This window comes from Leptodactylus fuscus, chromosome 6, assembly GCF_031893055.1.
Source record: "Leptodactylus fuscus isolate aLepFus1 chromosome 6, aLepFus1.hap2, whole genome shotgun sequence".
In the NCBI taxonomy this organism is placed as follows: domain Eukaryota; kingdom Metazoa; phylum Chordata; class Amphibia; order Anura; family Leptodactylidae; genus Leptodactylus; species Leptodactylus fuscus.
Window position 1 is genome coordinate 71396580 of NC_134270.1, and position 25382 is coordinate 71421961.

Here is a 25382-nt window from a genome sequence, read left to right on the forward strand (position 1 = left end):
TGTTAAATTCAAGGGAATTAAGGACATGTATGTGTTTCAGTGAATCTAAACAAGATTGGTCAAATATTTTGTGTGTGCCTTTACTGTGTTATAAATGCATCATATTAGTAAAACAGGCACTTATACAGTATAGACAGTGAGAACATACAAATTTCGTGGAGATTGAACCCCAGGAGGACCCTTGTGCTCTCCCCCCTTATCATCCATTTGGAAATTGCATCTGTAAAAAATTAGTATTGGTGACTAGAGATGAGCGAACAGTGTTCTATCGAACTCATGTTCGATCGGATATTAGGCTGTTCGGCATGTTCGAATCGAATCGAACACCGCGTGGTAAAGTGCGCCATTACTCGATTCCCCTCCCACCTTCCCTGGCGCCTTTTTTGCTCCAATAACAGCGCAGGGTAGGTGGGACAGGAACTACGACACCGGTGACGTTGAAAAAAGTAGGCAAAACCCATTGGCTGCCGAAAACATGTGACCTCTAATTTAAAAGAACAGCGACGCCCAGCTTCGCGTCATTCTGAGCTTGCAATTCACCGGGGACGGAGGTTTCCGTCCAGTTAGCTAGGGGTTAAATTCTGGGTAGGCAGGGACAGGCTAGGATAGGAAGGAGAAGACAACCACAACAGCTCTTATAAGAGCTAAATTCCAGGGAGAAGCTTGTCAGTGTAACGTGGCACTGACGGCTCAATCGCCGCAACCCAGCTTTCCGCGGATCCTGAATGGAATACACTGACAGTGTATTCCCGTATACCCGATATATACCCCCGATACCCGTTCCAACGGTGTGCCCCCCCACCTTCACCCCAGAAATACCCTGCAAGTCCCCTAGCAATAGAATTGGGGCTATATACACCCACTATTTTTGCTACTGCCATATAGTGCCATTGTCTCACTGGGAATTCAAAGAATATATTGGGCTTACATATAACTTCAATTCCAGGGAGAAGCTTGTCAGTGTAACGTGGCACTGACGGGCTCAATCGCCGCAACCCAGCTTTCCCAGGATCCTGAATGGAACACACTGAAAGTGTATTCCCGTATACCCCATATATACACCCCAAATCCCCGTTCCAACGGTGTGCCCCCCCACCTTCACCTCAGAAATACCCTGCAAGTCCCCTAGCAATAGAATTGGGGCTATATACACCCACTATTTTTGCTACTGGTATATAGTGCCATTGTCTGACTGGGAATTCAAAGAATATATTGGGGTTACGTGCACCCACAATTTTTGCTACTGGTATATAGTGCCATTGTCTGACTGGGAATTCAAAGAATATATTGGGGTTACGTGCACCCACAATTTTTGCTACTGGTATATAGTGCCATTGTCTCACTGGGAATTCAAAGAATATATGGGGGTTACGTGCACCCACAATTTTTGCTACTGCTATACAGTGCCATTGTCTCACTGGGAATTCAAAGAATATATTGGGGTTACGTGCACCCACAATTTTTGCTACTGGTAGATAGTGCCATTGTCTCACTGGGAATTCAAAGAATATATTGGAGTTACAAATACCCTCATTTCTTGCTACTGGTATATAGTGCCATTGTCTGACTGGGAATTCAAAGAATATATTGGGGTTATGTGCACCCACAATTTTTGCTACTGCTATATAGTGCCAGTTTCTGACTGGTAATTCAAAGAATATATTGGGGTTACGTGCACCCACAATTTTTGCTACTGGTATATAGTGCCAGTTTCTGACTGGGAATTCAAAGAATATATGGGGGTTACGTGCACCCACAATTTTTGCTACTGCTATATAGTGCCATTGTCTCACTGGGAATTCAAAGAATATATGGGGGTTACGTGCACCCACAATTTTTGCTACTGGTATATAGTGCCATTGTCTCACTGGGAATTCAAAGAATATATGGTGGTTATGTGCACCCACAATTTTTGCTACTGGTATACAGTGCCATTGTCTCACTGGGAATTAAAGAATATATTGGGGTTACGTGCACCCACAATTTTTGCTACTGCTATACAGTGCCATTGTCTCACTGGGAATTCAAAGAATATATTGGGGTTACGTGCACCCACAATTTTTGCTACTGGTATATAGTGCCATTGTCTCACTGGGAATTCAAAGAATATATTGGGCTTACATATAACTTCAATTCCAGGGAGAAGCTTGTCAGTGTAACGTGGCACTGACGGGCTCAATCGCCGCAACCCAGCTTTCCCAGGATCCTGAATGGAACACACTGACAGTGTATTCCCGTATACCCCATATATACACCCCAAATCCCCGTTCCAACGGTGTGCCCCCCCACCTTCACCTCAGAAATACCCTGCAAGTCCCCTAGCAATAGAATTGGGGCTATATACACCCACTATTTTTGCTACTGGTATATAGTGCCATTGTCTGACTGGGAATTCAAAGAATATATTGGGGTTACGTGCACCCACAATTTTTGCTACTGGTATATAGTGCCATTGTCTGACTGGGAATTCAAAGAATATATTGGGGTTACGTGCACCCACAATTTTTGCTACTGGTATATAGTGCCATTGTCTGACTGGGAATTCAAAGAATATATTGGGGTTACAAATACCCTCATTTCTTGCTACTGGTATATAGTGCCATTGTCTCACTGGGAATTCAAAGAATATATTGGGGTTATGTGCACCCACAATTTTTGCTACTGCTATAAAGTGCCAGTTTCTGACTGGTAATTCAAAGAATATATTGGGGTTACGTGCACCCACAATTTTTGCTACTGCTATATAGTGCCATGGTCTCACTGGGAATTCAAAGAATATATTGGGGTTACGTGCACCCACAATTTTTGCTACTGGTAGATAGTGCCATTGTCTCACTGGGAATTCAAAGAATATATTGGGGTTACGCGCACCCACAATTTTTGCTACTTGTATATAGTGCCATTGTCTCACTGGGAATTCAAAGAATATATTGGGCTTACATATAACTTCAATTCCAGGGAGAAGCTTGTCAGTGTAACGTGGCACTGACGGGCTCAATCACCGCAACCCAGCTTTCCCAGGATCCTGAATGGAACACACTGACAGTGTATTCCCGTATACCCCATATATACACCCCAAATCCCCGTTCCAACGGTGTGCGCCCCCACCTTCACCTCAGAAATACCCTGCAAGTCCCCTAGCAATAGAATTAGGGCTATATACACCCACTATTTTTGCTACTGGTATATAGTGCCATTGTCTGACTGGGAATTCAAAGAATATATTGGGGTTACGTGCACCCACATTTTTTGCTACTGGTATATAGTGCCATTGTCTGACTGGGAATTCAAAGAATATATTGGGGTTACGTGCACCCACAATTTTTGCTACTGGTATATAGTGCCATTGTCTCACTGGGAATTCAAAGAATATATGGGGGTTACGTGCACCCACTTTTGCTACTGCTATAAAGTGCCAGTTTCTGATTGGTAATTCAAAGAATATATTGGGGTTACGTGCACCCACAATTTTTGCTACTGCTATATAGTGCCATTGTCTGACTGGGAATTCAAAGAATATATTGGGGTTACAAATAACCTCATTTCTTGCTACTGGTATATAGTGCCATTGTCTGACTGGGAATTCAAAGAATATATTGGGGTTACGTGCACCCACAATTTTTGCTACTGGTATATAGTGCCATTGTCTGACTGGGAATTCAAAGAATATATTGGGGTTACGTGCACCCACAATTTTTGCTACTGGTATATAGTGCCATTGTCTCACTGGGAATTCAAAGAATATATTGGGGTTCTGTGCACCCACAATTTTTGCTACTGCTATATAGTGCCATTGTCTCACTGGGAATTCAAAGAATATATGGGGGTTACGTGCACCCACAATTTTTGCTACTGGTATATAGTGCCATTGTCTCACTGGGAATTCAAAGAATATATGGGGGTTATGTGCACCCACAATTTTTGCTACTGGTATACAGTGCCATTGTCTCACTGGGAATTCAAAGAATATATTGGGGTTACGTGCACCCACAATTTTTGCTACTGCTATACAGTGCCATTGTCTCACTGGGAATTCAAAGAATATATTGGGGTTATGTGCACCCACAATTTTTGCTACTTGTATATAGTGCCATTGTCTCACTGGGAATTCAAAGAATATATTGGGCTTACATATAACTTCAATTCCAGGGAGAAGCTTGTCAGTGTAACGTGGCACTGACGGGCTCAATCGCCGCAACCCAGCTTTCCCAGGATCCTGAATGGAACACACTGACAGTGTATTCCCGTATACCCCATATATACACCCCAAATCCCCGTTCCAACGGTGTGCCCCCCCACCTTCACCTCAGAAATACCCTGCAAGTCCCCTAGCAATAGAATTGGGGCTATAAAAACCCACTATTTTTGCTACTGGTATATAGTGCCATTGTCTGACTGGGAATTCAAAGAATATATTGGGGTTACGTGCACCCACAATTTTTGCTACTGGTATATAGTGCCATTGTCTCACTGGGAATTCAAAGAATATATGGGGGTTACGTGCACCCACTTATGCTACTGCTATACAGTGCCATTGTCTCACTGGGAATTCAAAGAATATATTGGGGTTACGTGCACCCACAATTTTTGCTACTGGTATATAGTGCCATTGTCTGACTGGGAATTCAAAGAATATATGGGGGATACGTGCACCCACAATTTTTGCTACTGCTATACAGTGCCATTGTCTCACTGGGAATTCAAAGAATATATTTGGGTTACGTGCACCCACAATTTTTGCTACTGGTATATAGTGCCATTGTCTGACTGGGAATTCAAAGAATATATTGGGGTTACAAATACCCTCATTTCTTGCTACTGGTATATAGTGCCATTGTCTGACTGGGAATTCAAAGAATATATGGGGGATACGTGCACCCACAATTTTTGCTACTGCTATACAGTGCCATTGTCTCACTGGGAATTCAAAGAATATATTGGGGTTACGTGCACCCACAATTTTTGCTACTGGTATATAGTGCCATTGTCTGACTGGGAATTCAAAGAATATATTGGGGTTACAAATACCCTCATTTCTTGCTACTGGTATATAGTGCCATTGTCTCACTGGGAATTCAAAGAATATATTGGGGTTATGTGCACCCACAATTTTTGCTACTGCTATAAAGTGCCAGTTTCTGACTGGTAATTCAAAGAATATATTGGGGTTACGTGCACCCACAATTTTTGCTACTGCTATATAGTGCCATGGTCTCACTGGGAATTCAAAGAATATATTGGGGTTACGTGCACCCACAATTTTTGCTACTGGTAGATAGTGCCATTGTCTCACTGGGAATTCAAAGAATATATTGGGGTTACGTGCACCCACAATTTTTGCTACTTGTATATAGTGCCATTGTCTCACTGGGAATTCAAAGAATATATTGGGCTTACATATAACTTCAATTCCAGGGAGAAGCTTGTCAGTGTAACGTGGCACTGACGGGCTCAATCGCCGCAACCCAGCTTTCCCAGGATCCTGAATGGAACACACTGACAGTGTATTCCCGTATACCCCATATATACACCCCAAATCCCCGTTCCAACGGTGTGCCCCCCCACCTTCACCTCAGAAATACCCTGCAAGTCCCCTAGCAATAGAATTGGGGCTATAAAAACCCACTATTTTTGCTACTGGTATATAGTGCCATTGTCTGACTGGGAATTCAAAGAATATATTGGGGTTACGTGCACCCACAATTTTTGCTACTGGTATATAGTGCCATTGTCTCACTGGGAATTCAAAGAATATATGGGGGTTACGTGCACCCACTTATGCTACTGCTATACAGTGCCATTGTCTCACTGGGAATTCAAAGAATATATTGGGGTTACGTGCACCCACAATTTTTGCTACTGGTATATAGTGCCATTGTCTGACTGGGAATTCAAAGAATATATGGGGGATACGTGCACCCACAATTTTTGCTACTGCTATACAGTGCCATTGTCTCACTGGGAATTCAAAGAATATATTTGGGTTACGTGCACCCACAATTTTTGCTACTGGTATATAGTGCCATTGTCTGACTGGGAATTCAAAGAATATATTGGGGTTACAAATACCCTCATTTCTTGCTACTGGTATATAGTGCCATTGTCTGACTGGGAATTCAAAGAATATATGGGGGATACGTGCACCCACAATTTTTGCTACTGCTATACAGTGCCATTGTCTCACTGGGAATTCAAAGAATATATTGGGGTTACGTGCACCCACAATTTTTGCTACTGGTATATAGTGCCATTGTCTGACTGGGAATTCAAAGAATATATTGGGGTTACAAATACCCTCATTTCTTGCTACTGGTATATAGTGCCATTGTCTCACTGGGAATTCAAAGAATATATTGGGGTTATGTGCACCCACAATTTTTGCTACTGCTATAAAGTGCCAGTTTCTGACTGGTAATTCAAAGAATATATTGGGGTTACATGCACCCACAATTTTTGCTACTGCTATATAGTGCCATTGTCTCACTGGGAATTCAAAGAATATATTGGGGTTACGTGCACCCACAATTTTTGCTACTGGTAGATAGTGCCATTGTCTCACTGGGAATTCAAAGAATATATTGGGCTTACATATAACTTCAATTCCAGGGAGAAGCTTGTCAGTGTAACGTGGCACTGACGGGCTCAATCGCCGCAACCCAGCTTTCCCAGGATCCTGAATGGAACACACTGACAGTGTATTCCCGTATACCCCATATATACACCCCAAATCCCCGTTCCAAAGGTGTGCCCCCCCACCTTCACCTCAGAAATACCCTGCAAGTCCCCTAGCAATAGAATTAGGGCTATATACACCCACTATTTTTGCTACTGGTATATAGTGCCATTGTCTGACTGGGAATTCAAAGAATATATTGGGGTTACGTGCACCCACATTTTTTGCTACTGGTATATAGTGCCATTGTCTGACTGGGAATTCAAAGAATATATTGGGGTTACGTGCACCCACAATTTTTGCTACTGCTATACAGTGCCATTGTCTCACTGGGAATTCAAAGAATATATTGGGGTTACGTGCACCCACAATTTTTGCTACTGGTATATACTGCCATTGTCTCACTGGGAATTCAAAGAATATATGGGGGTTACGTGCACCCACTTTTGCTACTGCTATAAAGTGCCAGTTTCTGATTGGTAATTCAAAGAATATATTGGGGTTACGTGCACCCACAATTTTTGCTACTGCTATATAGTGCCATTGTCTGACTGGGAATTCAAAGAATATATTGGGGTTACAAATAACCTCATTTCTTGCTACTGGTATATAGTGCCATTGTCTGACTGGGAATTCAAAGAATATATTGGGGTTACGTGCACCCACAATTTTTGCTACTTGTATATAGTGCCATTGTCTGACTGGGAATTCAAAGAATATATTGGGGTTACGTGCACCCACAATTTTTGCTACTGGTATATAGTGCCATTGTCTCACTGGGAATTCAAAGAATATATTGGGGTTCTGTGCACCCACAATTTTTGCTACTGCTATATAGTGCCATTGTCTCACTGGGAATTCAAAGAATATATGGGGGTTACGTGCACCCACAATTTTTGCTACTGGTATATAGTGCCATTGTCTCACTGGGAATTCAAAGAATATATGGGGGTTATGTGCACCCACAATTTTTGCTACTGGTATACAGTGCCATTGTCTCACTGGGAATTCAAAGAATATATTGGGGTTACGTGCACCCACAATTTTTGCTACTGCTATACAGTGCCATTGTCTCACTGGGAATTCAAAGAATATATTGGGGTTACGTGCACCCACAATTTTTGCTACTGGTAGATAGTGCCATTGTCTCACTGGGAATTTAAAGAATATATTGGGGTTACGTGCACCCACAATTTTTGCTACTTGTATATAGTGCCATTGTCTCACTGGGAATTCAAAGAATATATTGGGCTTACATATAACTTCAATTCCAGGGAGAAGCTTGTCAGTGTAACGTGGCACTGACGGGCTCAATCGCCGCAACCCAGCTTTCCCAGGATCCTGAATGGAACACACTGACAGTGTATTCCCGTATACCCCATATATACACCCCAAATCCCCGTTCCAACGGTGTGCCCCCCCACTTCACCTCAGAAATACCCTGCAAGTCCCCTAGCAATAGAATTGGGGCTATATACACCCACTATTTTTGCTACTGGTATATAGTGCCATTGTCTGACTGGGAATTCAAATAATATATTGGGGTTACGTGCACCCACAATTTTTGCTACTGGTATATAGTGCCATTGTCTGACTGGGAATTCAAAGAATATATTGGGGTTACGTGCACCCACAATTTTTGCTACTGGTATATAGTGCCATTGTCTCACTGAGAATTCAAAGAATATATGGGGGTTACGTGCACCCACAATTTTTGATACTGCTATACAGTGCCATTGTCTCACTGGGAATTCAAAGAATATATTGGGGTTACGTGCACCCACAATTTTTGCTACTGGTATATAGTGCCATTGTCTGACTGGGAATTCAAAGAATATATGGGGGTTATGTGCACCCACAATTTTTGCTACTGCTATACAGTGCCATTGTCTCACTGGGAATTCAAAGAATATATTGGGGTTATGTGCACCCACAATTTTTGCTACTGGTATATAGTGCCATTGTCTGACAGGGAATTCAAAGAATATATGGGGGTTACGTGCACCCACAATTTTTGCTACTGCTATACAGTGCCAATGTCTCACTGGGAATTCAAAGAATATATTGGGGTTACGTGCACCCACAATTTTTGCTACTGGTATATAGTGCCATTGTCTGACTGGGAATTCAAAGAATATATTGGAGTTACAAATACCCTCATTTCTTGCTACTGGTATATAGTGCCATTGTCTGACTGGGAATTCAAAGAATATATTGGGGTTATGTGCACCCACAATTTTTGCTACTGCTATATAGTGCCAGTTTCTGACTGGTAATTCAAAGAATATATTGGGGTTACGTGCACCCACAATTTTTGCTACTGGTATATAGTGCCAGTTTCTGACTGGGAATTCAAAGAATATATGGGGGTTACGTGCACCCACAATTTTTGCTACTGCTATATAGTGCCATTGTCTCACTGGGAATTCAAAGAATATATGGGGGTTACGTGCACCCACAATTTTTGCTACTGGTATATAGTGCCATTGTCTCACTGGGAATTCAAAGAATATATTGGGCTTACATATAACTTCAATTCCAGGGAGAAGCTTGTCAGTGTAACGTGGCACTGACGGGCTCAATCGCCGCAACCCAGCTTTCCCAGGATCCTGAATGGAACACACTGACAGTGTATTCCCGTATACCCCATATATACACCCCAAATCCCCGTTCCAACGGTGTGCCCCCCCACCTTCACCTCAGAAATACCCTGCAAGTCCCCTAGCAATAGAATTGGGGCTATATACACCCACTATTTTTGCTACTGGTATATAGTGCCATTGTCTGACTGGGAATTCAAAGAATATATTGGGGTTACGTGCACCCACAATTTTTGCTACTGGTATATAGTGCCATTGTCTGACTGGGAATTCAAAGAATATATTGGGGTTACGTGCACCCACAATTTTTGCTACTGGTATATAGTGCCATTGTCTCACTGGGAATTCAAAGAATATATGGGGGTTACGTGCACCCACTTTTGCTACTGCTATACAGTGCCATTGTCTCACTGGGAATTCAAAGAATATATTGGGGTTACGTGCACCCACAATTTTTGCTACTGGTATATAGTGCCATTGTCTGACTGGGAATTCAAAGAATATATGGGGGATACGTGCACCCACAATTTTTGCTACTGCTATACAGTGCCATTGTCTCACTGGGAATTCAAAGAATATATTGGGGTTACGTGCACCCACAATTTTTGCTACTGGTATATAGTGCCATTGTCTGACTGGGAATTCAAAGAATATATTGGGGTTACAAATACCCTCATTTCTTGCTACTGGTATATAGTGCCATTGTCTGACTGGGAATTCAAAGAATATATGGGGGATACGTGCACCCACAATTTTTGCTACTGCTATACAGTGCCATTGTCTCACTGGGAATTCAAAGAATATATTGGGGTTACGTGCACCCACAATTTTTGCTACTGGTATATAGTGCCATTGTCTGACTGGGAATTCAAAGAATATATTGGGGTTACAAATACCCTCATTTCTTGCTACTGGTATATAGTGCCATTGTCTCACTGGGAATTCAAAGAATATATTGGGGTTATGTGCACCCACAATTTTTGCTACTGCTATAAAATGCCAGTTTCTGACTGGTAATTCAAAGAATATATTGGGGTTACATGCACCCACAATTTTTGCTACTGCTATATAGTGCCATTGTCTCACTGGGAATTCAAAGAATATATTGGGGTTACGTGCACCCACAATTTTTGCTACTGGTAGATAGTGCCATTGTCTCACTGGGAATTCAAAGAATATATTGGGGTTACGTGCACCCACAATTTTTGCTACTTGTATATAGTGCCATTGTCTCACTGGGAATTCAAAGAATATATTGGGCTTACATATAACTTCAATTCCAGGGAGAAGCTTGTCAGTGTAACGTGGCACTGACGGGCTCAATCACCGCAACCCAACTTTCCCAGGATCCTGAATGGAACACACTGACAGTGTTTTCCCGTATACCCCATATATACACCCCAAATCCCCGTTCCAACGGTGTGCCCCCCCCCCACCTTCATCTCAGAAATACCCTGCAAGTCCCCTAGCAATAGAATTAGGGCTATATACACCCACTATTTTTGCTACTGGTATATAGTGCCATTGTCTGACTGGGAATTCAAAGAATATATTGGGGTTACGTGCACCCACATTTTTTGCTACTGGTATATAGTGCCATTGTCTGACTGGGAATTCAAAGAATATATTGGGGTTACGTGCACCCACAATTTTTGCTACTGGTATATAGTGCCATTGTCTCACTGGGAATTCAAAGAATATATGGGGGTTACGTGCACCCACTTTTGCTACTGCTATAAAGTGCCAGTTTCTGATTGGTAATTCAAAGAATATATTGGGGTTACGTGCACCCACAATTTTTGCTACTGCTATATAGTGCCATTGTCTGACTGGGAATTCAAAGAATATATTGGGGTTACAAATAACCTCATTTCTTGCTACTGGTATATAGTGCCATTGTCTGACTGGGAATTCAAAGAATATATTGGGGTTACGTGCACCCACAATTTTTGCTACTGGTATATAGTGCCATTGTCTGACTGGGAATTCAAAGAATATATTGGGGTTACGTGCACCCACAATTTTTGCTACTGGTATATAGTGCCATTGTCTCACTGGGAATTCAAAGAATATATTGGGGTTCTGTGCACCCACAATTTTTGCTACTGCTATATAGTGCCATTGTCTCACTGGGAATTCAAAGAATATATGGGGGTTACGTGCACCCACAATTTTTGCTACTGGTATATAGTGCCATTGTCTCACTGGGAATTCAAAGAATATATGGGGGTTATGTGCACCCACAATTTTTGCTACTGGTATATAGTGCCATTGTCTGACTGGGAATTCAAATAATATATTGGGGTTACGTGCACCCACTATTTTTGCTACTGGTATATAGTGCCATTGTCTGACTGGGAATTCAAATAATATATTGGGGTTACGTGCACCCACTATTTTTGCTACTGGTATATAGTGCCATTGTCTGACTGGGAATTCAAATAATATATTGGGGTTACGTGCACCCACAATTTTTGCTACTGGTATATAGTGCCATTGTCTGACTGGGAACTCAAAGAATATATTGGGGTTACGTGCACCCACAATTTTTGCTACTGGTATATAGTGCCATTGTCTCACTGGGAATTCAAAGAATATATGGGGGTTACGTGCACCCACAATTTTTGCTACTGCTATACAGTGCCATTGTCTCACTGGGAATTCAAAGAATATATTGGGGTTACGTGCCCCCACAATTTTTGCTACTGGTATATAGTGCCATTGTCTGACTGGGAATTCAAAGAATATATGGGGGTTATGTGCACCCACAATTTTTGCTACTGCTATACAGTGCCATTGTCTCACTGGGAATTCAAAGAATATATTGGGGTTATGTGCACCCACAATTTTTGCTACTGGTATATAGTGCCATTGTCTGACTGGGAATTCAAAGAATATATGGGGGTTACGTGCACCCACAATTTTTGCTACTGCTATACAGTGCCATTGTCTCACTGGGAATTCAAAGAATATATTGGGGTTACGTGCACCCACAATTTTTGCTACTGGTATATAGTGCCATTGTCTGACTGGGAATTCAAAGAATATATGGGGGTTACGTGCACCCACAATTTTTGCTACTGCTATACAGTGCCATTGTCTCACTGGGAATTCAAAGAATATATTGGGGTTATGTGCACCCACAATTTTTGCTACTGGTGTATAGTGCCATTGTCTTACTGGGAATTCAAAGAATATATTGGGGTTACAAATACCCTCATTTTTTGCTACTGCCATATAGTGCCAGTTTCTGACTGGTAATTCAAAGAATATATTGGGGTTACGTGCACCCACAATTTTTGCTACTGGTATATAGTGCCATTGTCTGACTGGGAATTCAAAGAATATATTGGGGTTACAAATACCCTCATTTCTTGCTACTGGTATATTGTGCCATTGTCTGACTGGGAATTCAAAGAATATATTGGGGTTACGTGCACCCACAATTTTTGCTACTGGTATATAGTGCCATTGTCTGACTGGGAATTCAAAGAATATATTGGGGTTACAAATACCCTCATTTCTTGTTACTGGTATATAGTGCCATTGTCTGACTGGGAATTCAAAGAATATATTGGGGTTACAAATACCCACAATTTTTGCTACTGGTATATAGTGCCATTGTCTGACTGGGAATTCAAAGAATATATTGGGGTTACAAATACCCTCATTTCTTGCTACTGGTATATAGTGCCATTGTCTGACTGGGAATTCAAAGAATATATTGGGGTTACGTGCACCCACAATTTTTGCTACTGGTATATAGTGCCATTGTCTCACTGGGAATTCAAAGAATATATTGGGGTTATGTGCACCCACAATTTTTGCTACTGCTATAAAGTGCCAGTTTGTGACTGGTAATTCAAAGAATATATTGGGGTTACGTTCACCCACAATTTTTGCTACTGCTATATAGTGCCATTGTCTGACTGGGAATTCAAAGAATATATTGGGGTTACAAATACCCTCATTTCTTGCTACTGGTATATAGTGCCATTGTCTGACTGGGAATTCAAAGAATATATTGGGGTTACGTGCACCCACAATTTTTGCTACTGGTATATAGTGCCATTGTCTGACTGGGAATTCAAAGAATATATTGGGGTTACGTGCACCCACAATTTTTGCTACTGGTATATAGTGCCATTGTATCACTGGGAATTCAAAGAATATATTGGGGTTCTGTGCACCCACAATTTTTGCTACTGCTATATAGTGCCAGTTTCTGACTGGTAATTCAAAGAATATATTGGGGTTACGTGCACCCACAATTTTTGCTACTGGTATATAGTGCCAGTTTCTGACTGGGAATTCAAAGAATATATGGGGGTTACGTGCACCCACAATTTTTGCTTCTGCTATATAGTGCCATTGTCTCACTGGGAATTCAAAGAATATATGGGGGTTACGTGCACCCACAATTTTTGCTACTGGTATATAGTGCCATTGTCTCACTGGGAATTCAAAGAATATATGGGGGTTATGTGCACCCACAATTTTTGCTACTGGTATACAGTGCCATTGTCTCACTGGGAATTCAAAGAATATATTGGAGTTACGTGCACCCACAATTTTTGCTACTGCTATACAGTGCCATTGTCTCACTGGGAATTCAAAGAATATATTGGGGTTACGTGCACCCACAATTTTTGCTACTGGTAGATAGTGCCATTGTCTCACTGGGAATTCAAAGAATATATTGGGGTTACGTGCACCCACAATTTTTGCTACTTGTATATAGTGCCATTGTCTCACTGGGAATTCAAAGAATATATTGGGCTTACATATAACTTCAATTCCAGGGAGAAGCTTGTCAGTGTAACGTGGCACTGACGGGCTCAATCGCCGCAACCCAGCTTTCCCAGGATCCTGAATGGAACACACTGACAGTGTATTCCCGTATACCCCATATATACACCCCAAATCCCCGTTCCAACGGTGTGCCCCCCCACCTTCACCTCAGAAATACCCTGCAAGTCCCCTAGCAATAGAATTGGGGCTATATACACCCACTATTTTTGCTACTGGTATATAGTGCCATTGTCTGACTGGGAATTCAAAGAATATATTGGGGTTACGTGCACCGACAATTTTTGCTACTGCTGTACAGTGCCATTGTCTCACTGGGAATTCAAAGAATATATTGTGGTTACGTGTACCCACAATTTTTGCTACTGGTATATAGTGCCATTGTCTGACTGGGAATTCAAAGAATATATTGGGGTTACAAATACCCTCATTTCTTGCTACTGCCATATAGTGCCAGTTTCTGACTGGTATTTCAAAGAATATATTGGGGTTACGTGCACCTACAATTTTTGCTACTGGTATATAGTGCCATTGTCTGACTGGGAATTCAAAGAATATATTGGGGTTACAAATACCCTCATTTCTTGCTACTGGTATATAGTGCCATTGTCTGACTGGGAATTCAAAGAATATATGGGGGTTACGTGCACCCACAATTTTTGCTACTGCTATACAGTGCCATTGTCTCACTGGGAATTCAAAGAATATATTGGGGTTACGTGCACCCACAATTTTTGCTACTGGTATATAGTGCCATTGTCTGACTGGGAATTCAAAGAATATATTGGGGTTACAAATACCCTCATTTCTTGCTACTGGTATATAGTGCCATTGTCTGACTGGGAATTCAAAGAATATATTGGGGTTACGTGCACCCACAATTTTTGCTACTGGTATATAGTGCCATTGTCTCACTGGGAATTCAAAGAACATATTGGGGTTATGTGCACCCACAATTTTTGCTACTGCTATAAAGCGCCAGTTTCTGACTGGTAATTCAAAGAATATATTGGGGTTACGTGCACCCACAATTTTTGCTACTGCTATATAGTGCCATTGTCTGACTGGGAATTCAAAGAATATATTGGGGTTACAAATACCCTCATTTCTTGCTACTGGTATATAGTGCCATTGTCTGACTGGGAATTCAAAGAATATATTGGGGTTACGTGCACCCACAATTTTTGCTACTGGTATATAGTGCCATTGTCTGACTGGGAATTCAAAGAATATATTGGGGTTACGTGCACCCACAATTTTTGCTACTGGTATATAGTGCCCTTGTCTCACTGGGAATTCAAAGAATATATTGGGGTTCTGTGCACCCACAATTTTTGCTACTGCTATATATTGCCAGTTTCTGACTGGTAATTCAAAGAATATATTGGGGTTACGTGCACCCACAATTTTTGCTACTGGTATATAGTGCCAGTTTCTGACTGGGAATTCAAAGAATATATGGGGGTTACGTGCACCCACAATTTTTGCTACTGCTATATAGTGCCATTGTCTCACTGGGAATTCAAAGAATATATGGGGGTTACGTGCACCCACAATTTTTGCTACTGGTATATAGTGCCATTGTCTCACTGGGAATTTAAAGAATATATGGGGGTTATGTGCACCCACAATTTTTGCTACTGGTATACAGTGCCATTGTCTCACTGGGAATTCAAAGAATATATTGGGGTTACGTGCACCCACAATTTTTGCTACTGCTATACAGTGCCATTGTCTCACTGGGAATTCAAAGAATATATTGGGGTTACGTGCACCCACAATTTTTGCTACTGGTAGATAGTGCCATTGTCTCACTGGGAATTCAAAGAATATATTGGGGTTACGTGCACCCACAATTTTTGCTACTTGTATATAGTGCCATTGTCTCACTGGGAATTCAAAGAATATATTGGGCTTACATATAACTTCAATTCCAGGGAGAACTTGTCAGTGTAACGTGGCACTGACGGGCTCAATCGCCGCAACCCAGCTTTCCCAGGATCCTGAATGGAACACACTGACAGTGTATTTCCGTATACCCCATATATACACCCCAAATCCCCGTTCCAACGGTGTGCCCCCCCACCTTCACCTCAGAAATACCCTGCACGTACCCTAGCAATAGAATTGGGGCTATATACACCCACTATTTTTGCTACTGGTATATAGTGCCATTGTCTGACTGGGAATTCAAAGAATATATTGGGGTTACGTGCACCCACAATTTTTGCTACTGGTATATAGTGCCATTGTCTGACTGGGAATTCAAAGAATATATTGGGGTTACGTGCACCCACAATTTTTGCTACTGGTATATAGTGCCATTGTCTCACTGGGAATTCAAAGAATATATGGGGGTTACGTGCACCCACAATTTTTGCTACTGCTATACAGTGCCATTGTCTCACTGGGAATTCAAAGAATATATTGGGGTTACGTGCACCCACAATTTTTGCTACTGGTATATAGTGCCATTGTCTGACTGGGAATTCAAAGAATATATGGGGGTTACGTGCACCCACAATTTTTGCTACTGCTATACAGTGCCATTGTCTCACTGGGAATTCAAAGAATATATTGGGGTTACGTGCCCCCACAATTTTTGCTACTGGTATATAGTGCCGTTGTCTGACTGGGAATTCAAAGTATATATGGGGGTTACGTGCACCCACAATTTTTGCTACTGCTATACAGTGCCATTGTCTCACTGGGAATTCAAAGAATATATTGGGGTTATGTGCACCCACAATTTTTGCTACTGGTATATAGTGCCATTGTCTGACTGAGAATTCAAAGAAAATATTGGGGTTACAAATACCCTCATTTCTTGCTACTGCCATATAGTGCCAGTTTCTGACTGGTAATTCAAAGAATATATTGGGGTTACGTGCACCCACAATTTTTGCTACTGGTATATAGTGCCATTGTCTGACTGGGAATTCAAAGAATATATTGGGGTTACAAATACCCTCATTTCTTGCTACTGGTATATAGTGCCATTGTCTGACTGGGAATTCAAAGAATATATTGGGGTTACGTGCACCCACAATTTTTGCTACTGGTATATAGTGCCATTGTCTGACTGGGAATTCAAAGAATATATTGGGGTTACGTGCACCCACAATTTTTGCTACTGGTATATAGTGCCATTGTCTCACTGGGAATTCAAAGAATATATTGGGGTTATGTGCACCCACAATTTTTGCTACTGCTATATAGTGCCAGTTTCTGACTGGTAATTCAAAGAATATATTGGGGTTACGTGCACCCACAATTTTTGCTACTGCTATATAGTGCCATTGTCTGACTGGGAATTCAAAGAATATATTGGGGTTACAAATACCCTCATTTCTTGCTACTGGTATATAGTGCCATTGTCTGACTGGGAATTCAAAGAATATATTGGGGTTACGTGCACCCACAATTTTTGCTACTGGTATATAGTGCCATTGTCTGACTGGTAATTCAAAGAATATATTGGGGTTACGTGCACCCACAATTTTTGCTACTGGTATATAGTGCCATTGTCTCACTGGGAATTCAAAGAATATATTGGGGTTCTGTGCACCCACAATTTTTGCTACTGCTATATAGTGCCAGTTTCTGACTGGTAATTCAAAGAATATATTGGGGTTACGTGCACCCACAATTTTTGCTACTGGTATATAGTGCCATTGTCTGACTGGGAATTCAAAGAATATATCGGGGTTACAAATACCCTCATTTCTTGCTACTGCCATATAGTGCCAGTTTCTGACTGGTAATTCAAAGAATATATTGGGGTTACGTGCACCCACAATTTTTGCTACTGGTATATAGTGCCATTGTCTGACTGGGAATTCAAAGAATATATTGGGGTTACAAATACCCTCATTTCTTGCTACTGGTATATAGTGCCATTGTCTGACTGGGAATTCAAAGAATATATGGGGGTTACGTGCACCCACAATTTTTGCTACTGCTATACAGTGCCATTGTCTCACTGGGAATTCAAAGAATATATTGGTGTTATGTGCACCCACAATTTTTGCTACTGGTATATAGTGCCATTGTCTGACTGGGAATTCAAAGAATATATGGGGGTTACGTGCACCCACAATTTTTGCTACTGCTATACAGTGCCATTTTCTCACTGGGAATTCAAAGAATATATTGGGTTTACGTGCACCCACAATTTTTGCTACTGGTATATAGTGCCATTGTCTGACTGGGAATTCAAAGAATATATTGGGGTTACAAATACCCTCATTTCTTGCTACTGGTATATAATGCCATTGTCTGACTGGGAATTCAAAGAATATATTGGGGTTACATGCACCCACAATTTTTGCTACTGGTATATATTGCCATTGTCTCACTGGGAATTCAAAGAATATATTGGGGTTATGTGCACCCACAATTTTTGCTACTGCTATATAGTGCCAGTTTCTGACTGGTAATTCAAAGAATATATTGGGGTTACGTGCACCCACAATTTTTGCTACTGGTATATAGTGCCATTGTCTGACTGGGAATTCAAAGAATATATTGGGGTTACAAATACCCTCATTTCTTGCTACTGCCATATAGTGCCAGTTTCTGACTGGTAATTCAAAGAATATATTGGGGTTACGTGCACCCACAATTTTTGCTACTGGTATATAGTGCCATTGTCTGACTGGGAATTCAAAGAATATATTGGGGTTACAAATACCCTCTTTTCTTGCTACTGGTATATAGTGCCATTGTCTGACTGGGAATTCAAAGAATATATGGGGGTTACGTGCACCCACAATTTTTGCTACTGCTATACAGTGCCATTGTCTCACTGGGAATTCAAGGAATATATTGGGGTTATGTGCACCCACAATTTTTGCTACTGGTATATAGTGCCATTGTCTGACTGGGAATTCAAAGAATATATTGGGGTTACAAATACCCTCATTTCTTGCTACTGACATATAGTGCCAGTTTCTGACTGGTAATTCAAAGAATATATTGGGGTTACGTGCACCCACAATTTTTGCTACTGGTATATAGTGCCATTGTGTGACTGGGAATTCAAAGAATATATTGGGGTTACGTGCACCCACAATTTTTGCTACTGGTATATAGTGCCATTGTCTCACTGGGAATTCAAAGAATATATTGGGGTTATGTGCACCCACAATTTTTGCTACTGCTATATAGTGCCAGTTTCTGACTGGTAATTCAAAGAATATATTGGGGTTACGTGCACCCACAATTTTTGCTACTGGTATATAGTGCCATTGTCTGACTGGGAATTCATAGAATATATGGGGGTTACGTGCACCCACAATTTTTGCTACTGCTATACAGTGCCATTGTCTCACTGGGAATTCAAAGAATATATTGGGGTTACGTGCATCCACAATTTTTGCTACTGGTATATAGTGCCATTGTCTGACTGGGAATTCAAAGAATATATGGGGGTTACGTGCACCCACAATTTTTGCTACTGCTATACAGTGCCATTGTCTCACTGGGAATTCAAAGAATATATTGGGGTTACGTGCACCCACAATTTTTGCTACTGGTATATAGTGCCATTGTCTGACTGGGAATTCAAAGAATATATGGGGGTTACGTGCACCCACAATTTTTGCTACTGCTATACAGTGCCATTGTCTCACTGGGAATTCAAAGAATATATTGGGGTTATGTGCACCCACAATTTTTGCTACTGCTATATAGTGCCAGTTTCTGACTGGTAATTCAAAGAATATATTGGGGTTACGTGCACCCACAATTTTTGCTACTGGTATATAGTGCCATTGTCTGACTGGGAATTCAAAGAATATATGGGGGTTACGTGCACCCACAATTTTTGCTACTGCTATACAGTGCCATTGTCTCACTGGGAATTCAAAGAATATATTGGGGTTACGTGCACCCACAATTTTTGCTACTGCTATACAGTGCCATTGTCTCACTGGGAATTCAAAGAATATATTGGGGTTACGTGCACCCACAATTTTTGCTACTGGTAGATAGTGCCATTGTCTCACTGGGAATTCCACAAATAATTTGGGGATTCATTCACCCTACATCTCAGGCTCTTGCCATATTCACCCAGGTTGTCAGTGCTGCACCAGCTCGTTCCCAGACAGCTCGGCCCGAAAAACACGTTACCTATATAGAGGATTTGGACAATGAAGACAACATGTTCTAAATCTAATGTCTGCACCTTCTCCAGAATTAAAATAAAGGCAGCGTTTAACTTTCAAATAGCACTGCACAAAGGAAGAGCTTATCAGCTTGTCTCATGACATGCTACTGAAAAGTGTCATTTGTGTATCTTAATGTAAATATAGTTGTATAAGCTTTTTGGGTTTTAGGCACTGCCAAGTTATTTATTACCACCCGCTCCCTTATAATGATGATGACGCCAAAGTCACTGTGGGTATTCAGAGCTCACAGCTTTGGTTGACATTTGTCTTGCTCTCTGTCGGTACCAGCTGTCTTTTTGGATACCGTAAAGTTATGTTGACTTTATTAACAGCTATAGAAGCTTTAGCCAGGTTGTGACGGTGTGTAACCCTAACAACACTAAGTGGGATGCACATTAATAGTCAGTCTATGTACGCTAAACGTATCACTGAAGTAATTTTTTTCCCCTCTCCCCTAATATAAGAAAGGAACAGACATTAGACCTAGACCGGGGTTCGAGGCTTGTAAAAATCCAGTATTATTTGTTCTTCATGATGTGAAATATGTGTTGAAAAGCAACCCAAGATGAAGTCAGCCATGTGTGCCAGTGTGTTACTTGGCATACCTTTGCTGGCCCCAACTGTAAGGGTCACTCTCCATTTCCTCCATTTTCCACTCCCCTTCACACCATTTGTGGTGAAGCAATGGGATGCACTGAAGTGCACCCTCTAGCCTCGTGTGGGACAGGGACATCAGATGCCACTCCAACCCCCTCGTCTTCCTCCGCCAGCCAACGGTGCGAAGATGAGAGGAGTGTGCTCTGAATGTTTTCTGCCTAGCAGAGGCTAGTTCTCACTTACGAAAATGGCCCCACTTTGACCTGTATATCAGGCACAATGGTGTAGGTTTCAAAGAAACATGGCACCAACAAGTTGAAAAACGTGGGCCATGCGTGGACCGTGTTTGAGTCTGGCAAGCTCCAGATCTGCTACCAGGTTTCAGCTATTATCACAGGCGCAAAAATGCCAGGCCCCAGGTGTAGCAGGGAAAAAAAAATGCCATCTCAGCCAGGATGGCATCCCTGACCTCGGAGGCACTGTGCTGTCTGTCCCCCAAGCTGATCAGTTTCAGCACGGCCTGCTGACATCTCCCCATGCCAGTGTTACAGTGTTTTCCGCTAGTAGCTGGGGTGGAGGTTGCAGCATCGTAGGGTTTCAGTCTACTCCTGCCATGAATTTTGGCCTGGGAGAGGAGATAGGCCACCCCAGTTTGCACCCGGGGAACAGACTCCACCACATTCACCCTGCCTGTCATTAAAGATAAGCACTGCAGCATCCCTGACCACAGGCGCTTGTCCATGTGTCGGTGGTCAAGTGGACCTTGCAGCAAAGCGCAGAGCTCTGGGCCCGACTGATGTTATGGGACACATGCAGGCGCAAGGCAGGGACAGCACACCAAGAGAAGTAGTAACGGCTAGGCCCAGCATAGGGAGGTGCCCCAGCTACCATCTGCTGACGGAAGGCCTGGGTCTCCAGAAGCATAAACAAACACCAACATCTCCAGGGCCAGCAGTTTATCGATGAGGCTGTTAAAGGCTTGGGCATGGGGGTGGGTTGTGTTGTACTTCTGCCTGCAATGAAAAGCTTGGGAAATGTGGAGTGGCTGGGAAGAGGCGCATGATGGTGCAGGCCAAAAGGGCGCATGAGGGTGAACTCCCCAATGTGTCAGAGATAGGTGTGTAGGTGTCCTTGCATCATATACTTGCACCATATTTGGCTTTGGAAGTTAATTTTGTGCCAAAAAGTGGTTAAGACAGCGATCCCTCAGCTACTCCCGTTACACTGTCTATTGAAGTTACCATCTGTGGAAGTGAACCACCACTTGTAAGATCCCAAAGGAAGCAGGCAAGAGATGTGCAGTGCAGAAAAAAAGATGAGAAAATAAGTGTAGGCTGTAGAGCACAGAGGGATCGGAGAGGACAGAGCTGGTGTCGGCCAGGTATTCCCACAACATGCGCCTATACTTGTCCCTCCTGGTGACACTAGGCCCCTGAGTGGCAGTAATTTGTCCAGGGGGGCCATTAACGTGTTCCAGACCTAGGAATAAGTCTTCCAACAGGGTAGAGTTTTGCATGCCTTTGCTTCTACCCACTGTTTTTGCTGCTTAGCTTCCCTCCACATCTACACTGCTTTCACCCCTAAACATCACCCCAGTTTATGCCTTTGTTTCTACCCTGTTTTTTTTGTTGAATTAGCTTCCCTCCACATCTACACTGCTTTAGCCCCTAAACATCACCCCAGTTTATGCCTTTGCTTCTACCCTGTTTTTTTTTTTTGTTGAATTAGCTTCCCTCCACATCTACACTGCTTTAGCCCCTAAACATCACCCCAGTTTATGCCTTTGCTTCTACCCAGGTTTTTTGTTGATTTAGCTTCCCTCTACATCTACACTGCTTTAGCCCCTAGACATCACCCCTGTCCATGTGGGGTCGGTGGCCTCGTCATCCACCAACTCCTCTTCCAATTGCGCACTGGCCCCTTACTGCAAACCGCACATGACCACAGCTTGCCCTGATGGCAACTGTGTCTCATGATCCCCACTTAGGTCCAGACAAGTCGGTGGCGGGTCCAAAACCCCAAAATTGGAAGGAAATGGCGGATGCTGCAGTATTTCTAACACCTGTTCCTGGTGCTCGGGCCTGGTCTGTGTTGTACCCTGCACCCTGCTTAACGCAGCTGCCATATCTGAAGTTGTGCTGAGCGCATGCTAATGTTTCGTGTCCAGTGCAATGGATGGGATGGGATTTCACATAAGTCTGCCACCCATGGCCACTCATGGTTGAGCAACTGAGGGAGTTGACTTTGACGAACCCGAGGGTTTTGGAGTTGGAACTACATCAAAGGTCTGTGCTGCTCACACACTCTGCTCAACACATGATATGTTTAGTGCCAGCAGTGTGGAGACGTCGCACAACAGCCGTTGTTCCAGCAGGTACAGGCGTTGTAGGAGTGCATAGAGGCTAGCAGCGGCAACTATAGACTTTAAAAACTATACGCACAAGCGCCACACTTTCACCAGTAGCTCAGGAACATTGGGGTACCTTTTTAAAATGATTAGCAGCAATGAGTTAAAAAAATGGCCCAGGCATGGAATATGTTGCAGGCTGCCAAGCTACAGAGCCAATCCCAGGTTACGGCCATTATCACACATGACAACATGCCTGGGCCCAGGTGCAGTGGCAAAAACCACATTGCCGTCTCATCGAGGATGGCATGACTCACTTTGTAGGCAGTGTGCTGTCTGGCCCCCAAGCTGATGAGCTTCAGCACGGCCCGCTGACATCTCCCCACACCAGTGTTGCAGCGTTTCCAGCTCGTAGCTGGGGTCAATTTAACAGCGGAGGAGGGTGGTGTTTCAGCCCTCCTCCCAGGAATGTTGTGTGGGGAGACAAGTCAGGCCACCACATTTTGCGACCCGGTCCACGCCTCAACTACATTCAACCACTGTGCCCAAATTGAAAGGTAGCGTCCCTGTCCGCATGCACTTGTCCATTCGTAACTGGTCACATGGAACTTTAGGGCTAAGCGCTGAATTTAGGGACCGCCTCATGTTTGGGGGAAAGTGCTGGTGTGGACGGCACAGTGCGGTGGCGCAGTAGACACTCTGCCCAAAAAGGGCAGAGTGTCCCCCAGCCGGGATTCCAACATCTCCTGGGCCAGATTTCTTGAGATGAGGCCGTTGAAGCCTTGGGCATGTGGGTGGGTTGCGCTGTACTTTAGCATGAAATGAAAGGCTTGGGAGATGGGGAGTTGCTGGGAAGAGGCGCATGATGGCGCGGGCAAAAGGAGAAATGGCAGGAAAAGGTGAGGATAAGGGTGAACTCCCCAAAGTGTCAGAGGCAGATGTGGAGGTGTCCTGGCTGCTGGTCTGGACTGCAGCGCCAGCCCTGTCAACAGTGGGAGAGGCAGTGGCCGCCAGGCCAAACGACGATTATCCTGCGCTTGCTCTCACCCATTGAGCCCAGGGCTTGCCTTCCAAATGATGGCACCCGCAAGAGGTGGTGAGATTCCTCTCCGCAGATCTCCAACCCATCTTGGACTTGCAAATTGCACTAAATTTGTCATGTAACTGACATGTATAATGTCTATCCATTGTCTGTTCATTTTGGTGAAAGTCAGCCTGTCAGCTGACAGACAGCTGTGCTTGTCAGTGATGATGCCACCGGCTGCTTGTACCCCCAGTTTTTGCTGCTTAGCTTGCCTCCACATCCACACTGCTTTTGCCCCTACACATCACCCCTATCCATGCCTGTGCCTCTAGCCATAAGTCTGCCACCCATGGAAACTCATGGTGCAGAAAGTGAGGGAGCTGACTCTGAGGAACCCTTGGGTTTTGTAGCTGGTACTCCATCAAAGGTCTCTGCTGCTCACACACCCTGCTGAACATACGGTATCTAGGGTTAGAGCGTGTGGTGACCTCGCACAACAGTAGGTGCTTCAGGCAGATGTAGGCCTTGCTGGAGTGTATTGCGGCTAGCTCCAGGTACTGTAGACTTGGGAAAGTGGGTGTCCAAGTGCCGCACTTTCACCCTTAGCTCAGCTAATTTGGGGTATGTTTTTAAAAATCATTGCACCACTACATTGAACACGTGGGCCAGGCATGGAACGTGTTGGAGGCTGGCAAGCTCCAGAGCCCTCCAACAAGACAAAAAAAGCCTGGCCCCAGGGGCAGTGGGGATAAACAAATTGCCATCTCATCCAGGATGGCATCCCTGACCTCAGAGGCAGTGTGCTGTCCGTCTCCCAAGCTGATGAGCTTCAGCCCAGCCTGCTGACGTCTCCCCACACCAGTGTTGCAGCGTTTTCAGCTCGTAGCTGGGGTCAATCTAACAGCGGAGGAGGAGGAGGGTGGTGTTTCAGCCCTCCTCCCAGGAATGTTTTGTGGGGAGACAAGTCAGGAAAATTCTTGAAACAGGGGAGAGTTTTGCATCTTTGCCCTTGCTGCCTATGGACATCCCTTTGCCTCTAGCCACCATTTTCCCTGCTTTGCTTGCCTCCACATCCACACTGCTTTTGCCCCTAGACATCACCCCAGTCCATGCCTTAGCTTGTACCCCCAGTTTTTCCTGCTTAGCTTGCCTCCACATCCAC